General features: G+C 44.7%; 42 non-coding genes across 42 annotated transcripts; 14 read left to right on the top strand and 28 right to left on the bottom strand.

Moving 5' to 3' along the window:
• Positions 1-3: 3 nt before the first annotated feature.
• Positions 4-75, bottom strand: Trnaw-cca (transfer RNA tryptophan (anticodon CCA)). The gene has a single exon. It is a non-coding gene; the product is annotated as a tRNA-Trp (tRNA).
• Positions 76-193: 118 nt separating this feature from the next.
• On the top strand, positions 194-265 carry Trnaa-cgc (transfer RNA alanine (anticodon CGC)). The gene has a single exon. It is a non-coding gene; the product is annotated as a tRNA-Ala (tRNA).
• A 282-nt stretch (positions 266-547) lies between these two features.
• On the bottom strand, positions 548-619 carry Trnac-gca (transfer RNA cysteine (anticodon GCA)). Its single transcript has one exon. It is a non-coding gene; the product is annotated as a tRNA-Cys (tRNA).
• A 317-nt stretch (positions 620-936) lies between these two features.
• Trnaw-cca (transfer RNA tryptophan (anticodon CCA)) lies at positions 937-1008 on the bottom strand. Its single transcript has one exon. It is a non-coding gene; the product is annotated as a tRNA-Trp (tRNA).
• Positions 1009-1126: 118 nt separating this feature from the next.
• Positions 1127-1198, top strand: Trnaa-cgc (transfer RNA alanine (anticodon CGC)). The gene has a single exon. It is a non-coding gene; the product is annotated as a tRNA-Ala (tRNA).
• A 282-nt stretch (positions 1199-1480) lies between these two features.
• On the bottom strand, positions 1481-1552 carry Trnac-gca (transfer RNA cysteine (anticodon GCA)). Its single transcript has one exon. It is a non-coding gene; the product is annotated as a tRNA-Cys (tRNA).
• A 317-nt stretch (positions 1553-1869) lies between these two features.
• On the bottom strand, positions 1870-1941 carry Trnaw-cca (transfer RNA tryptophan (anticodon CCA)). Its single transcript has one exon. It is a non-coding gene; the product is annotated as a tRNA-Trp (tRNA).
• A 118-nt stretch (positions 1942-2059) lies between these two features.
• Trnaa-cgc (transfer RNA alanine (anticodon CGC)) lies at positions 2060-2131 on the top strand. Its single transcript has one exon. It is a non-coding gene; the product is annotated as a tRNA-Ala (tRNA).
• A 282-nt stretch (positions 2132-2413) lies between these two features.
• On the bottom strand, positions 2414-2485 carry Trnac-gca (transfer RNA cysteine (anticodon GCA)). The gene has a single exon. It is a non-coding gene; the product is annotated as a tRNA-Cys (tRNA).
• Positions 2486-2802: 317 nt separating this feature from the next.
• On the bottom strand, positions 2803-2874 carry Trnaw-cca (transfer RNA tryptophan (anticodon CCA)). The gene has a single exon. It is a non-coding gene; the product is annotated as a tRNA-Trp (tRNA).
• A 118-nt stretch (positions 2875-2992) lies between these two features.
• Positions 2993-3064, top strand: Trnaa-cgc (transfer RNA alanine (anticodon CGC)). Its single transcript has one exon. It is a non-coding gene; the product is annotated as a tRNA-Ala (tRNA).
• Positions 3065-3346: 282 nt separating this feature from the next.
• On the bottom strand, positions 3347-3418 carry Trnac-gca (transfer RNA cysteine (anticodon GCA)). The gene has a single exon. It is a non-coding gene; the product is annotated as a tRNA-Cys (tRNA).
• A 317-nt stretch (positions 3419-3735) lies between these two features.
• Positions 3736-3807, bottom strand: Trnaw-cca (transfer RNA tryptophan (anticodon CCA)). The gene has a single exon. It is a non-coding gene; the product is annotated as a tRNA-Trp (tRNA).
• Positions 3808-3925: 118 nt separating this feature from the next.
• Trnaa-cgc (transfer RNA alanine (anticodon CGC)) lies at positions 3926-3997 on the top strand. The gene has a single exon. It is a non-coding gene; the product is annotated as a tRNA-Ala (tRNA).
• Positions 3998-4279: 282 nt separating this feature from the next.
• On the bottom strand, positions 4280-4351 carry Trnac-gca (transfer RNA cysteine (anticodon GCA)). The gene has a single exon. It is a non-coding gene; the product is annotated as a tRNA-Cys (tRNA).
• A 317-nt stretch (positions 4352-4668) lies between these two features.
• Trnaw-cca (transfer RNA tryptophan (anticodon CCA)) lies at positions 4669-4740 on the bottom strand. Its single transcript has one exon. It is a non-coding gene; the product is annotated as a tRNA-Trp (tRNA).
• A 118-nt stretch (positions 4741-4858) lies between these two features.
• Trnaa-cgc (transfer RNA alanine (anticodon CGC)) lies at positions 4859-4930 on the top strand. The gene has a single exon. It is a non-coding gene; the product is annotated as a tRNA-Ala (tRNA).
• Positions 4931-5212: 282 nt separating this feature from the next.
• Trnac-gca (transfer RNA cysteine (anticodon GCA)) lies at positions 5213-5284 on the bottom strand. The gene has a single exon. It is a non-coding gene; the product is annotated as a tRNA-Cys (tRNA).
• A 317-nt stretch (positions 5285-5601) lies between these two features.
• Positions 5602-5673, bottom strand: Trnaw-cca (transfer RNA tryptophan (anticodon CCA)). Its single transcript has one exon. It is a non-coding gene; the product is annotated as a tRNA-Trp (tRNA).
• A 118-nt stretch (positions 5674-5791) lies between these two features.
• Trnaa-cgc (transfer RNA alanine (anticodon CGC)) lies at positions 5792-5863 on the top strand. Its single transcript has one exon. It is a non-coding gene; the product is annotated as a tRNA-Ala (tRNA).
• Positions 5864-6145: 282 nt separating this feature from the next.
• Positions 6146-6217, bottom strand: Trnac-gca (transfer RNA cysteine (anticodon GCA)). The gene has a single exon. It is a non-coding gene; the product is annotated as a tRNA-Cys (tRNA).
• A 317-nt stretch (positions 6218-6534) lies between these two features.
• On the bottom strand, positions 6535-6606 carry Trnaw-cca (transfer RNA tryptophan (anticodon CCA)). Its single transcript has one exon. It is a non-coding gene; the product is annotated as a tRNA-Trp (tRNA).
• Positions 6607-6724: 118 nt separating this feature from the next.
• On the top strand, positions 6725-6796 carry Trnaa-cgc (transfer RNA alanine (anticodon CGC)). The gene has a single exon. It is a non-coding gene; the product is annotated as a tRNA-Ala (tRNA).
• Positions 6797-7078: 282 nt separating this feature from the next.
• Trnac-gca (transfer RNA cysteine (anticodon GCA)) lies at positions 7079-7150 on the bottom strand. Its single transcript has one exon. It is a non-coding gene; the product is annotated as a tRNA-Cys (tRNA).
• Positions 7151-7467: 317 nt separating this feature from the next.
• On the bottom strand, positions 7468-7539 carry Trnaw-cca (transfer RNA tryptophan (anticodon CCA)). The gene has a single exon. It is a non-coding gene; the product is annotated as a tRNA-Trp (tRNA).
• Positions 7540-7657: 118 nt separating this feature from the next.
• On the top strand, positions 7658-7729 carry Trnaa-cgc (transfer RNA alanine (anticodon CGC)). The gene has a single exon. It is a non-coding gene; the product is annotated as a tRNA-Ala (tRNA).
• Positions 7730-8011: 282 nt separating this feature from the next.
• On the bottom strand, positions 8012-8083 carry Trnac-gca (transfer RNA cysteine (anticodon GCA)). The gene has a single exon. It is a non-coding gene; the product is annotated as a tRNA-Cys (tRNA).
• A 317-nt stretch (positions 8084-8400) lies between these two features.
• Trnaw-cca (transfer RNA tryptophan (anticodon CCA)) lies at positions 8401-8472 on the bottom strand. The gene has a single exon. It is a non-coding gene; the product is annotated as a tRNA-Trp (tRNA).
• Positions 8473-8590: 118 nt separating this feature from the next.
• Trnaa-cgc (transfer RNA alanine (anticodon CGC)) lies at positions 8591-8662 on the top strand. The gene has a single exon. It is a non-coding gene; the product is annotated as a tRNA-Ala (tRNA).
• Positions 8663-8944: 282 nt separating this feature from the next.
• Trnac-gca (transfer RNA cysteine (anticodon GCA)) lies at positions 8945-9016 on the bottom strand. The gene has a single exon. It is a non-coding gene; the product is annotated as a tRNA-Cys (tRNA).
• Positions 9017-9333: 317 nt separating this feature from the next.
• On the bottom strand, positions 9334-9405 carry Trnaw-cca (transfer RNA tryptophan (anticodon CCA)). Its single transcript has one exon. It is a non-coding gene; the product is annotated as a tRNA-Trp (tRNA).
• A 118-nt stretch (positions 9406-9523) lies between these two features.
• Positions 9524-9595, top strand: Trnaa-cgc (transfer RNA alanine (anticodon CGC)). Its single transcript has one exon. It is a non-coding gene; the product is annotated as a tRNA-Ala (tRNA).
• Positions 9596-9877: 282 nt separating this feature from the next.
• Trnac-gca (transfer RNA cysteine (anticodon GCA)) lies at positions 9878-9949 on the bottom strand. Its single transcript has one exon. It is a non-coding gene; the product is annotated as a tRNA-Cys (tRNA).
• A 317-nt stretch (positions 9950-10266) lies between these two features.
• On the bottom strand, positions 10267-10338 carry Trnaw-cca (transfer RNA tryptophan (anticodon CCA)). Its single transcript has one exon. It is a non-coding gene; the product is annotated as a tRNA-Trp (tRNA).
• Positions 10339-10456: 118 nt separating this feature from the next.
• Positions 10457-10528, top strand: Trnaa-cgc (transfer RNA alanine (anticodon CGC)). Its single transcript has one exon. It is a non-coding gene; the product is annotated as a tRNA-Ala (tRNA).
• A 282-nt stretch (positions 10529-10810) lies between these two features.
• Trnac-gca (transfer RNA cysteine (anticodon GCA)) lies at positions 10811-10882 on the bottom strand. The gene has a single exon. It is a non-coding gene; the product is annotated as a tRNA-Cys (tRNA).
• A 317-nt stretch (positions 10883-11199) lies between these two features.
• Positions 11200-11271, bottom strand: Trnaw-cca (transfer RNA tryptophan (anticodon CCA)). Its single transcript has one exon. It is a non-coding gene; the product is annotated as a tRNA-Trp (tRNA).
• Positions 11272-11389: 118 nt separating this feature from the next.
• On the top strand, positions 11390-11461 carry Trnaa-cgc (transfer RNA alanine (anticodon CGC)). The gene has a single exon. It is a non-coding gene; the product is annotated as a tRNA-Ala (tRNA).
• Positions 11462-11743: 282 nt separating this feature from the next.
• Trnac-gca (transfer RNA cysteine (anticodon GCA)) lies at positions 11744-11815 on the bottom strand. The gene has a single exon. It is a non-coding gene; the product is annotated as a tRNA-Cys (tRNA).
• Positions 11816-12132: 317 nt separating this feature from the next.
• Trnaw-cca (transfer RNA tryptophan (anticodon CCA)) lies at positions 12133-12204 on the bottom strand. The gene has a single exon. It is a non-coding gene; the product is annotated as a tRNA-Trp (tRNA).
• Positions 12205-12322: 118 nt separating this feature from the next.
• Trnaa-cgc (transfer RNA alanine (anticodon CGC)) lies at positions 12323-12394 on the top strand. The gene has a single exon. It is a non-coding gene; the product is annotated as a tRNA-Ala (tRNA).
• Positions 12395-12676: 282 nt separating this feature from the next.
• Trnac-gca (transfer RNA cysteine (anticodon GCA)) lies at positions 12677-12748 on the bottom strand. Its single transcript has one exon. It is a non-coding gene; the product is annotated as a tRNA-Cys (tRNA).
• Positions 12749-12987: the final 239 nt, after the last annotated feature.

The raw sequence follows: 12987 nt of genomic DNA, 5'->3' as shown, positions 1-12987 counted from the left end.
CTGTGACCCCGACGTAATTTGAACACGCAACCTTCTGATCTGGAGTCAGACGCGCTACCGTTGCGCCACGGAGTCGACGCTGCTAAGCTCTTATCATGAATAGGTTCCTCGAACACTTACTGTACCGTTCAAACCTAAGAAATAATGACAGTAGGATCCACGAGAGACTCTTCCCAGATGTACTTGCTCTGGCGGGGGTGTAACTCAGTGGTAGAGTGTCTGCTTCGCATGCAGAAAGTCCTGGGTTCAAATCCCAGCTCCTCCAATTTTTGTTTCTCCGTGCAGCAGTATATGAAAACTTTTGCCTAGCACCATATTCTATCAAATTCAGCGTACAAGATTCTTCCCCAAGCAAGTGGATTTCTTACAGTTCGACGCCTTAGCGGGAGGACGATGACCTGCAAGACCCTGGCCTGCGATCCCCCCATTGAAATGTTGCTCCAAAGCCTTCGGTATGGCGTGCGGAGTGCATCTCAATCATTTCAAACATGTATTTGCAACTAAATGCGACAATCGTTATTTGTTTTTTCAAGATACTGAAAAATGAAGGGGGCACCCGGGATTGAACCGGGGACCTCTCGATCTGCAGTCGAATGCTCTACGACTGAGCTATACCCCCTTTCACAAACTTTCTATCCCCATAACTTAAGGAAAATTGTTATACTCTGTCTGGCTAAAGACGTCTAATCGAGCAAAATATTGCGTAATCATTATCTCTCAGTTATATATTAGCGTTAAACGATATAAATAACAAAAATATTAGACACTTCGCGCCTGGAGAAAGTGCGAGTCGGCGCCTTCACCTTAATGTCAGAATGCGAAAATTCACTAGTAGCTTTTTTCAAGCAGGTTCTGTTCGTCCGTTCTCTGTAATCGTTTGGTATCTGATTAAATTGACATACTCGTCCATGGCTTCCGTAAACGAAAATTTCACTGTGACCCCGACGTGATTTGAACACGCAACCTTCTGATCTGGAGTCAGACGCGCTACCGTTGCGCCACGGAGTCGACGCTGCTAAGCTCTTATCATGAATAGGTTCCTCGAACACTTACTGTACCGTTCAAACCTAAGAAATAATGACAGTAGGATCCACGAGAGACTCTTCCCAGATGTACTTGCTCTGGCGGGGGTGTAACTCAGTGGTAGAGTGTCTGCTTCGCATGCAGAAAGTCCTGGGTTCAAATCCCAGCTCCTCCAATTTTTGTTTCTCCGTGCAGCAGTATATGAAAACTTTTGCCTAGCACCATATTCTATCAAATTCAGCGTACAAGATTCTTCCCCAAGCAAGTGGATTTCTTACAGTTCGACGCCTTAGCGGGAGGACGATGACCTGCAAGACCCTGGCCTGCGATCCCCCCATTGAAATGTTGCTCCAAAGCCTTCGGTATGGCGTGCGGAGTGCATCTCAATCATTTCAAACATGTATTTGCAACTAAATGCGACAATCGTTATTTGTTTTTTCAAGATACTGAAAAATGAAGGGGGCACCCGGGATTGAACCGGGGACCTCTCGATCTGCAGTCGAATGCTCTACGACTGAGCTATACCCCCTTTCACAAACTTTCTATCCCCATAACTTAAGGAAAATTGTTATACTCTGTCTGGCTAAAGACGTCTAATCGAGCAAAATATTGCGTAATCATTATCTCTCAGTTATATATTAGCGTTAAACGATATAAATAACAAAAATATTAGACACTTCGCGCCTGGAGAAAGTGCGAGTCGGCGCCTTCACCTTAATGTCAGAATGCGAAAATTCACTAGTAGCTTTTTTCAAGCAGGTTCTGTTCGTCCGTTCTCTGTAATCGTTTGGTATCTGATTAAATTGACATACTCGTCCATGGCTTCCGTAAACGAAAATTTCACTGTGACCCCGACGTGATTTGAACACGCAACCTTCTGATCTGGAGTCAGACGCGCTACCGTTGCGCCACGGAGTCGACGCTGCTAAGCTCTTATCATGAATAGGTTCCTCGAACACTTACTGTACCGTTCAAACCTAAGAAATAATGACAGTAGGATCCACGAGAGACTCTTCCCAGATGTACTTGCTCTGGCGGGGGTGTAACTCAGTGGTAGAGTGTCTGCTTCGCATGCAGAAAGTCCTGGGTTCAAATCCCAGCTCCTCCAATTTTTGTTTCTCCGTGCAGCAGTATATGAAAACTTTTGCCTAGCACCATATTCTATCAAATTCAGCGTACAAGATTCTTCCCCAAGCAAGTGGATTTCTTACAGTTCGACGCCTTAGCGGGAGGACGATGACCTGCAAGACCCTGGCCTGCGATCCCCCCATTGAAATGTTGCTCCAAAGCCTTCGGTATGGCGTGCGGAGTGCATCTCAATCATTTCAAACATGTATTTGCAACTAAATGCGACAATCGTTATTTGTTTTTTCAAGATACTGAAAAATGAAGGGGGCACCCGGGATTGAACCGGGGACCTCTCGATCTGCAGTCGAATGCTCTACGACTGAGCTATACCCCCTTTCACAAACTTTCTATCCCCATAACTTAAGGAAAATTGTTATACTCTGTCTGGCTAAAGACGTCTAATCGAGCAAAATATTGCGTAATCATTATCTCTCAGTTATATATTAGCGTTAAACGATATAAATAACAAAAATATTAGACACTTCGCGCCTGGAGAAAGTGCGAGTCGGCGCCTTCACCTTAATGTCAGAATGCGAAAATTCACTAGTAGCTTTTTTCAAGCAGGTTCTGTTCGTCCGTTCTCTGTAATCGTTTGGTATCTGATTAAATTGACATACTCGTCCATGGCTTCCGTAAACGAAAATTTCACTGTGACCCCGACGTGATTTGAACACGCAACCTTCTGATCTGGAGTCAGACGCGCTACCGTTGCGCCACGGAGTCGACGCTGCTAAGCTCTTATCATGAATAGGTTCCTCGAACACTTACTGTACCGTTCAAACCTAAGAAATAATGACAGTAGGATCCACGAGAGACTCTTCCCAGATGTACTTGCTCTGGCGGGGGTGTAACTCAGTGGTAGAGTGTCTGCTTCGCATGCAGAAAGTCCTGGGTTCAAATCCCAGCTCCTCCAATTTTTGTTTCTCCGTGCAGCAGTATATGAAAACTTTTGCCTAGCACCATATTCTATCAAATTCAGCGTACAAGATTCTTCCCCAAGCAAGTGGATTTCTTACAGTTCGACGCCTTAGCGGGAGGACGATGACCTGCAAGACCCTGGCCTGCGATCCCCCCATTGAAATGTTGCTCCAAAGCCTTCGGTATGGCGTGCGGAGTGCATCTCAATCATTTCAAACATGTATTTGCAACTAAATGCGACAATCGTTATTTGTTTTTTCAAGATACTGAAAAATGAAGGGGGCACCCGGGATTGAACCGGGGACCTCTCGATCTGCAGTCGAATGCTCTACGACTGAGCTATACCCCCTTTCACAAACTTTCTATCCCCATAACTTAAGGAAAATTGTTATACTCTGTCTGGCTAAAGACGTCTAATCGAGCAAAATATTGCGTAATCATTATCTCTCAGTTATATATTAGCGTTAAACGATATAAATAACAAAAATATTAGACACTTCGCGCCTGGAGAAAGTGCGAGTCGGCGCCTTCACCTTAATGTCAGAATGCGAAAATTCACTAGTAGCTTTTTTCAAGCAGGTTCTGTTCGTCCGTTCTCTGTAATCGTTTGGTATCTGATTAAATTGACATACTCGTCCATGGCTTCCGTAAACGAAAATTTCACTGTGACCCCGACGTGATTTGAACACGCAACCTTCTGATCTGGAGTCAGACGCGCTACCGTTGCGCCACGGAGTCGACGCTGCTAAGCTCTTATCATGAATAGGTTCCTCGAACACTTACTGTACCGTTCAAACCTAAGAAATAATGACAGTAGGATCCACGAGAGACTCTTCCCAGATGTACTTGCTCTGGCGGGGGTGTAACTCAGTGGTAGAGTGTCTGCTTCGCATGCAGAAAGTCCTGGGTTCAAATCCCAGCTCCTCCAATTTTTGTTTCTCCGTGCAGCAGTATATGAAAACTTTTGCCTAGCACCATATTCTATCAAATTCAGCGTACAAGATTCTTCCCCAAGCAAGTGGATTTCTTACAGTTCGACGCCTTAGCGGGAGGACGATGACCTGCAAGACCCTGGCCTGCGATCCCCCCATTGAAATGTTGCTCCAAAGCCTTCGGTATGGCGTGCGGAGTGCATCTCAATCATTTCAAACATGTATTTGCAACTAAATGCGACAATCGTTATTTGTTTTTTCAAGATACTGAAAAATGAAGGGGGCACCCGGGATTGAACCGGGGACCTCTCGATCTGCAGTCGAATGCTCTACGACTGAGCTATACCCCCTTTCACAAACTTTCTATCCCCATAACTTAAGGAAAATTGTTATACTCTGTCTGGCTAAAGACGTCTAATCGAGCAAAATATTGCGTAATCATTATCTCTCAGTTATATATTAGCGTTAAACGATATAAATAACAAAAATATTAGACACTTCGCGCCTGGAGAAAGTGCGAGTCGGCGCCTTCACCTTAATGTCAGAATGCGAAAATTCACTAGTAGCTTTTTTCAAGCAGGTTCTGTTCGTCCGTTCTCTGTAATCGTTTGGTATCTGATTAAATTGACATACTCGTCCATGGCTTCCGTAAACGAAAATTTCACTGTGACCCCGACGTGATTTGAACACGCAACCTTCTGATCTGGAGTCAGACGCGCTACCGTTGCGCCACGGAGTCGACGCTGCTAAGCTCTTATCATGAATAGGTTCCTCGAACACTTACTGTACCGTTCAAACCTAAGAAATAATGACAGTAGGATCCACGAGAGACTCTTCCCAGATGTACTTGCTCTGGCGGGGGTGTAACTCAGTGGTAGAGTGTCTGCTTCGCATGCAGAAAGTCCTGGGTTCAAATCCCAGCTCCTCCAATTTTTGTTTCTCCGTGCAGCAGTATATGAAAACTTTTGCCTAGCACCATATTCTATCAAATTCAGCGTACAAGATTCTTCCCCAAGCAAGTGGATTTCTTACAGTTCGACGCCTTAGCGGGAGGACGATGACCTGCAAGACCCTGGCCTGCGATCCCCCCATTGAAATGTTGCTCCAAAGCCTTCGGTATGGCGTGCGGAGTGCATCTCAATCATTTCAAACATGTATTTGCAACTAAATGCGACAATCGTTATTTGTTTTTTCAAGATACTGAAAAATGAAGGGGGCACCCGGGATTGAACCGGGGACCTCTCGATCTGCAGTCGAATGCTCTACGACTGAGCTATACCCCCTTTCACAAACTTTCTATCCCCATAACTTAAGGAAAATTGTTATACTCTGTCTGGCTAAAGACGTCTAATCGAGCAAAATATTGCGTAATCATTATCTCTCAGTTATATATTAGCGTTAAACGATATAAATAACAAAAATATTAGACACTTCGCGCCTGGAGAAAGTGCGAGTCGGCGCCTTCACCTTAATGTCAGAATGCGAAAATTCACTAGTAGCTTTTTTCAAGCAGGTTCTGTTCGTCCGTTCTCTGTAATCGTTTGGTATCTGATTAAATTGACATACTCGTCCATGGCTTCCGTAAACGAAAATTTCACTGTGACCCCGACGTGATTTGAACACGCAACCTTCTGATCTGGAGTCAGACGCGCTACCGTTGCGCCACGGAGTCGACGCTGCTAAGCTCTTATCATGAATAGGTTCCTCGAACACTTACTGTACCGTTCAAACCTAAGAAATAATGACAGTAGGATCCACGAGAGACTCTTCCCAGATGTACTTGCTCTGGCGGGGGTGTAACTCAGTGGTAGAGTGTCTGCTTCGCATGCAGAAAGTCCTGGGTTCAAATCCCAGCTCCTCCAATTTTTGTTTCTCCGTGCAGCAGTATATGAAAACTTTTGCCTAGCACCATATTCTATCAAATTCAGCGTACAAGATTCTTCCCCAAGCAAGTGGATTTCTTACAGTTCGACGCCTTAGCGGGAGGACGATGACCTGCAAGACCCTGGCCTGCGATCCCCCCATTGAAATGTTGCTCCAAAGCCTTCGGTATGGCGTGCGGAGTGCATCTCAATCATTTCAAACATGTATTTGCAACTAAATGCGACAATCGTTATTTGTTTTTTCAAGATACTGAAAAATGAAGGGGGCACCCGGGATTGAACCGGGGACCTCTCGATCTGCAGTCGAATGCTCTACGACTGAGCTATACCCCCTTTCACAAACTTTCTATCCCCATAACTTAAGGAAAATTGTTATACTCTGTCTGGCTAAAGACGTCTAATCGAGCAAAATATTGCGTAATCATTATCTCTCAGTTATATATTAGCGTTAAACGATATAAATAACAAAAATATTAGACACTTCGCGCCTGGAGAAAGTGCGAGTCGGCGCCTTCACCTTAATGTCAGAATGCGAAAATTCACTAGTAGCTTTTTTCAAGCAGGTTCTGTTCGTCCGTTCTCTGTAATCGTTTGGTATCTGATTAAATTGACATACTCGTCCATGGCTTCCGTAAACGAAAATTTCACTGTGACCCCGACGTGATTTGAACACGCAACCTTCTGGTCTGGAGTCAGACGCGCTACCGTTGCGCCACGGAGACGACGCTGCTAAGCTCTTATCATGAATAGGTTCCTCGAACACTTACTGTACCGTTCAAACCTAAGAAATAATGACAGTAGGATCCACGAGAGACTCTTCCCAGATGTACTTGCTCTGGCGGGGGTGTAACTCAGTGGTAGAGTGTCTGCTTCGCATGCAGAAAGTCCTGGGTTCAAATCCCAGCTCCTCCAATTTTTGTTTCTCCGTGCAGCAGTATATGAAAACTTTTGCCTAGCACCATATTCTATCAAATTCAGCGTACAAGATTCTTCCCCAAGCAAGTGGATTTCTTACAGTTCGACGCCTTAGCGGGAGGACGATGACCTGCAAGACCCTGGCCTGCGATCCCCCCATTGAAATGTTGCTCCAAAGCCTTCGGTATGGCGTGCGGAGTGCATCTCAATCATTTCAAACATGTATTTGCAACTAAATGCGACAATCGTTATTTGTTTTTTCAAGATACTGAAAAATGAAGGGGGCACCCGGGATTGAACCGGGGACCTCTCGATCTGCAGTCGAATGCTCTACGACTGAGCTATACCCCCTTTCACAAACTTTCTATCCCCATAACTTAAGGAAAATTGTTATACTCTGTCTGGCTAAAGACGTCTAATCGAGCAAAATATTGCGTAATCATTATCTCTCAGTTATATATTAGCGTTAAACGATATAAATAACAAAAATATTAGACACTTCGCGCCTGGAGAAAGTGCGAGTCGGCGCCTTCACCTTAATGTCAGAATGCGAAAATTCACTAGTAGCTTTTTTCAAGCAGGTTCTGTTCGTCCGTTCTCTGTAATCGTTTGGTATCTGATTAAATTGACATACTCGTCCATGGCTTCCGTAAACGAAAATTTCACTGTGACCCCGACGTGATTTGAACACGCAACCTTCTGATCTGGAGTCAGACGCGCTACCGTTGCGCCACGGAGTCGACGCTGCTAAGCTCTTATCATGAATAGGTTCCTCGAACACTTACTGTACCGTTCAAACCTAAGAAATAATGACAGTAGGATCCACGAGAGACTCTTCCCAGATGTACTTGCTCTGGCGGGGGTGTAACTCAGTGGTAGAGTGTCTGCTTCGCATGCAGAAAGTCCTGGGTTCAAATCCCAGCTCCTCCAATTTTTGTTTCTCCGTGCAGCAGTATATGAAAACTTTTGCCTAGCACCATATTCTATCAAATTCAGCGTACAAGATTCTTCCCCAAGCAAGTGGATTTCTTACAGTTCGACGCCTTAGCGGGAGGACGATGACCTGCAAGACCCTGGCCTGCGATCCCCCCATTGAAATGTTGCTCCAAAGCCTTCGGTATGGCGTGCGGAGTGCATCTCAATCATTTCAAACATGTATTTGCAACTAAATGCGACAATCGTTATTTGTTTTTTCAAGATACTGAAAAATGAAGGGGGCACCCGGGATTGAACCGGGGACCTCTCGATCTGCAGTCGAATGCTCTACGACTGAGCTATACCCCCTTTCACAAACTTTCTATCCCCATAACTTAAGGAAAATTGTTATACTCTGTCTGGCTAAAGACGTCTAATCGAGCAAAATATTGCGTAATCATTATCTCTCAGTTATATATTAGCGTTAAACGATATAAATAACAAAAATATTAGACACTTCGCGCCTGGAGAAAGTGCGAGTCGGCGCCTTCACCTTAATGTCAGAATGCGAAAATTCACTAGTAGCTTTTTTCAAGCAGGTTCTGTTCGTCCGTTCTCTGTAATCGTTTGGTATCTGATTAAATTGACATACTCGTCCATGGCTTCCGTAAACGAAAATTTCACTGTGACCCCGACGTGATTTGAACACGCAACCTTCTGATCTGGAGTCAGACGCGCTACCGTTGCGCCACGGAGTCGACGCTGCTAAGCTCTTATCATGAATAGGTTCCTCGAACACTTACTGTACCGTTCAAACCTAAGAAATAATGACAGTAGGATCCACGAGAGACTCTTCCCAGATGTACTTGCTCTGGCGGGGGTGTAACTCAGTGGTAGAGTGTCTGCTTCGCATGCAGAAAGTCCTGGGTTCAAATCCCAGCTCCTCCAATTTTTGTTTCTCCGTGCAGCAGTATATGAAAACTTTTGCCTAGCACCATATTCTATCAAATTCAGCGTACAAGATTCTTCCCCAAGCAAGTGGATTTCTTACAGTTCGACGCCTTAGCGGGAGGACGATGACCTGCAAGACCCTGGCCTGCGATCCCCCCATTGAAATGTTGCTCCAAAGCCTTCGGTATGGCGTGCGGAGTGCATCTCAATCATTTCAAACATGTATTTGCAACTAAATGCGACAATCGTTATTTGTTTTTTCAAGATACTGAAAAATGAAGGGGGCACCCGGGATTGAACCGGGGACCTCTCGATCTGCAGTCGAATGCTCTACGACTGAGCTATACCCCCTTTCACAAACTTTCTATCCCCATAACTTAAGGAAAATTGTTATACTCTGTCTGGCTAAAGACGTCTAATCGAGCAAAATATTGCGTAATCATTATCTCTCAGTTATATATTAGCGTTAAACGATATAAATAACAAAAATATTAGACACTTCGCGCCTGGAGAAAGTGCGAGTCGGCGCCTTCACCTTAATGTCAGAATGCGAAAATTCACTAGTAGCTTTTTTCAAGCAGGTTCTGTTCGTCCGTTCTCTGTAATCGTTTGGTATCTGATTAAATTGACATACTCGTCCATGGCTTCCGTAAACGAAAATTTCACTGTGACCCCGACGTGATTTGAACACGCAACCTTCTGATCTGGAGTCAGACGCGCTACCGTTGCGCCACGGAGTCGACGCTGCTAAGCTCTTATCATGAATAGGTTCCTCGAACACTTACTGTACCGTTCAAACCTAAGAAATAATGACAGTAGGATCCACGAGAGACTCTTCCCAGATGTACTTGCTCTGGCGGGGGTGTAACTCAGTGGTAGAGTGTCTGCTTCGCATGCAGAAAGTCCTGGGTTCAAATCCCAGCTCCTCCAATTTTTGTTTCTCCGTGCAGCAGTATATGAAAACTTTTGCCTAGCACCATATTCTATCAAATTCAGCGTACAAGATTCTTCCCCAAGCAAGTGGATTTCTTACAGTTCGACGCCTTAGCGGGAGGACGATGACCTGCAAGACCCTGGCCTGCGATCCCCCCATTGAAATGTTGCTCCAAAGCCTTCGGTATGGCGTGCGGAGTGCATCTCAATCATTTCAAACATGTATTTGCAACTAAATGCGACAATCGTTATTTGTTTTTTCAAGATACTGAAAAATGAAGGGGGCACCCGGGATTGAACCGGGGACCTCTCGATCTGCAGTCGAATGCTCTACGACTGAGCTATACCCCCTTTCACAAACTTTCTATCCCCATAACTTAAGGAAAATTGTTATACTCTGTCTGGCTAAAGACGTCTAATCGAGCAAAATATTGCGTAATCATTATCTCTCAGTTATATATTAGCGTTAAACGATATAAATAACAAAAATATTAGACACTTCGCGCCTGGAGAAAGTGCGAGTCGGCGCCTTCACCTTAATGTCAGAATGCGAAAATTCACTAGTAGCTTTTTTCAAGCAGGTTCTGTTCGTCCGTTCTCTGTAATCGTTTGGTATCTGATTAAATTGACATACTCGTCCATGGCTTCCGTAAACGAAAATTTCACTGTGACCCCGACGTGATTTGAACACGCAACCTTCTGATCTGGAGTCAGACGCGCTACCGTTGCGCCACGGAGTCGACGCTGCTAAGCTCTTATCATGAATAGGTTCCTCGAACACTTACTGTACCGTTCAAGCCTAAGAAATAATGACAGTAGGATCCACGAGAGACTCTTCCCAGATGTACTTGCTCTGGCGGGGGTGTAACTCAGTGGTAGAGTGTCTGCTTCGCATGCAGAAAGTCCTGGGTTCAAATCCCAGCTCCTCCAATTTTTGTTTCTCCGTGCAGCAGTATATGAAAACTTTTGCCTAGCACCATATTCTATCAAATTCAGCGTACAAGATTCTTCCCCAAGCAAGTGGATTTCTTACAGTTCGACGCCTTAGCGGGAGGACGATGACCTGCAAGACCCTGGCCTGCGATCCCCCCATTGAAATGTTGCTCCAAAGCCTTCGGTATGGCGTGCGGAGTGCATCTCAATCATTTCAAACATGTATTTGCAACTAAATGCGACAATCGTTATTTGTTTTTTCAAGATACTGAAAAATGAAGGGGGCACCCGGGATTGAACCGGGGACCTCTCGATCTGCAGTCGAATGGTCTACGACTGAGCTATACCCCCTTTCACAAACTTTCTATCCCCATAACTTAAGGAAAATTGTTATACTCTGTCTGGCTAAAGACGTCTAATCGAGCAAAATATTGCGTAATCATTATCTCTCAGTTATATATTAGCGTTAAACGATATAAATAACAAAAATATTAGACACTTCGCGCCTGGAGAAAGTGCGAGTCGGCGCCTTCACCTTAATGTCAGAATGCGAAAATTCACTAGTAGCTTTTTTCAAGCAGGTTCTGTTCGTCCGTTCTCTGTAATCGTTTGGTATCTGATTAAATTGACATACTCGTCCATGGCTTCCGTAAACGAAAATTTCACTGTGACCCCGACGTGATTTGAACACGCAACCTTCTGATCTGGAGTCAGACGCGCTACCGTTGCGCCACGGAGTCGACGCTGCTAAGCTCTTATCATGAATAGGTTCCTCGAACACTTACTGTACCGTTCAAACCTAAGAAATAATGACAGTAGGATCCACGAGAGACTCTTCCCAGATGTACTTGCTCTGGCGGGGGTGTAACTCAGTGGTAGAGTGTCTGCTTCGCATGCAGAAAGTCCTGGGTTCAAATCCCAGCTCCTCCAATTTTTGTTTCTCCGTGCAGCAGTATATGAAAACTTTTGCCTAGCACCATATTCTATCAAATTCAGCGTACAAGATTCTTCCCCAAGCAAGTGGATTTCTTACAGTTCGACGCCTTAGCGGGAGGACGATGACCTGCAAGACCCTGGCCTGCGATCCCCCCATTGAAATGTTGCTCCAAAGCCTTCGGTATGGCGTGCGGAGTGCATCTCAATCATTTCAAACATGTATTTGCAACTAAATGCGACAATCGTTATTTGTTTTTTCAAGATACTGAAAAATGAAGGGGGCACCCGGGATTGAACCGGGGACCTCTCGATCTGCAGTCGAATGCTCTACGACTGAGCTATACCCCCTTTCACAAACTTTCTATCCCCATAACTTAAGGAAAATTGTTATACTCTGTCTGGCTAAAGACGTCTAATCGAGCAAAATATTGCGTAATCATTATCTCTCAGTTATATATTAGCGTTAAACGATATAAATAACAAAAATATTAGACACTTCGCGCCTGGAGAAAGTGCGAGTCGGCGCCTTCACCTTAATGTCAGAATGCGAAAATTCACTAGTAGCTTTTTTCAAGCAGGTTCTGTTCGTCCGTTCTCTGTAATCGTTTGGTATCTGATTAAATTGACATACTCGTCCATGGCTTCCGTAAACGAAAATTTCACTGTGACCCCGACGTGATTTGAACACGCAACCTTCTGATCTGGAGTCAGACGCGCTACCGTTGCGCCACGGAGTCGACGCTGCTAAGCTCTTATCATGAATAGGTTCCTCGAACACTTACTGTACCGTTCAAACCTAAGAAATAATGACAGTAGGATCCACGAGAGACTCTTCCCAGATGTACTTGCTCTGGCGGGGGTGTAACTCAGTGGTAGAGTGTCTGCTTCGCATGCAGAAAGTTCTGGGTTCAAATCCCAGCTCCTCCAATTTTTGTTTCTCCGTGCAGCAGTATATGAAAACTTTTGCCTAGCACCATATTCTATCAAATTCAGCGTACAAGATTCTTCCCCAAGCAAGTGGATTTCTTACAGTTCGACGCCTTAGCGGGAGGACGATGACCTGCAAGACCCTGGCCTGCGATCCCCCCATTGAAATGTTGCTCCAAAGCCTTCGGTATGGCGTGCGGAGTGCATCTCAATCATTTCAAACATGTATTTGCAACTAAATGCGACAATCGTTATTTGTTTTTTCAAGATACTGAAAAATGAAGGGGGCACCCGGGATTGAACCGGGGACCTCTCGATCTGCAGTCGAATGGTCTACGACTGAGCTATACCCCCTTTCACAAACTTTCTATCCCCATAACTTAAGGAAAATTGTTATACTCTGTCTGGCTAAAGACGTCTAATCGAGCAAAATATTGCGTAATCATTATCTCTCAGTTATATATTAGCGTTAAACGATATAAATAACAAAAATATTAGACACTTCGCGCCTGGAGAAAGTGCGAGTCGGCGCCTTCACCTTAATGTCAGAATGCGAAAATTCACTAGTAGCTTTTTTCAAGCAGGTTCTGTTC

Source organism: Schistocerca gregaria, chromosome 3 (assembly GCF_023897955.1).
Source record: "Schistocerca gregaria isolate iqSchGreg1 chromosome 3, iqSchGreg1.2, whole genome shotgun sequence".
Taxonomy (NCBI): Eukaryota; Metazoa; Arthropoda; class Insecta; order Orthoptera; family Acrididae; genus Schistocerca; species Schistocerca gregaria.
The sequence above is the reverse complement of the archived record's forward strand: the minus strand, read 5'-3'. Positions and strand labels throughout refer to the sequence as shown.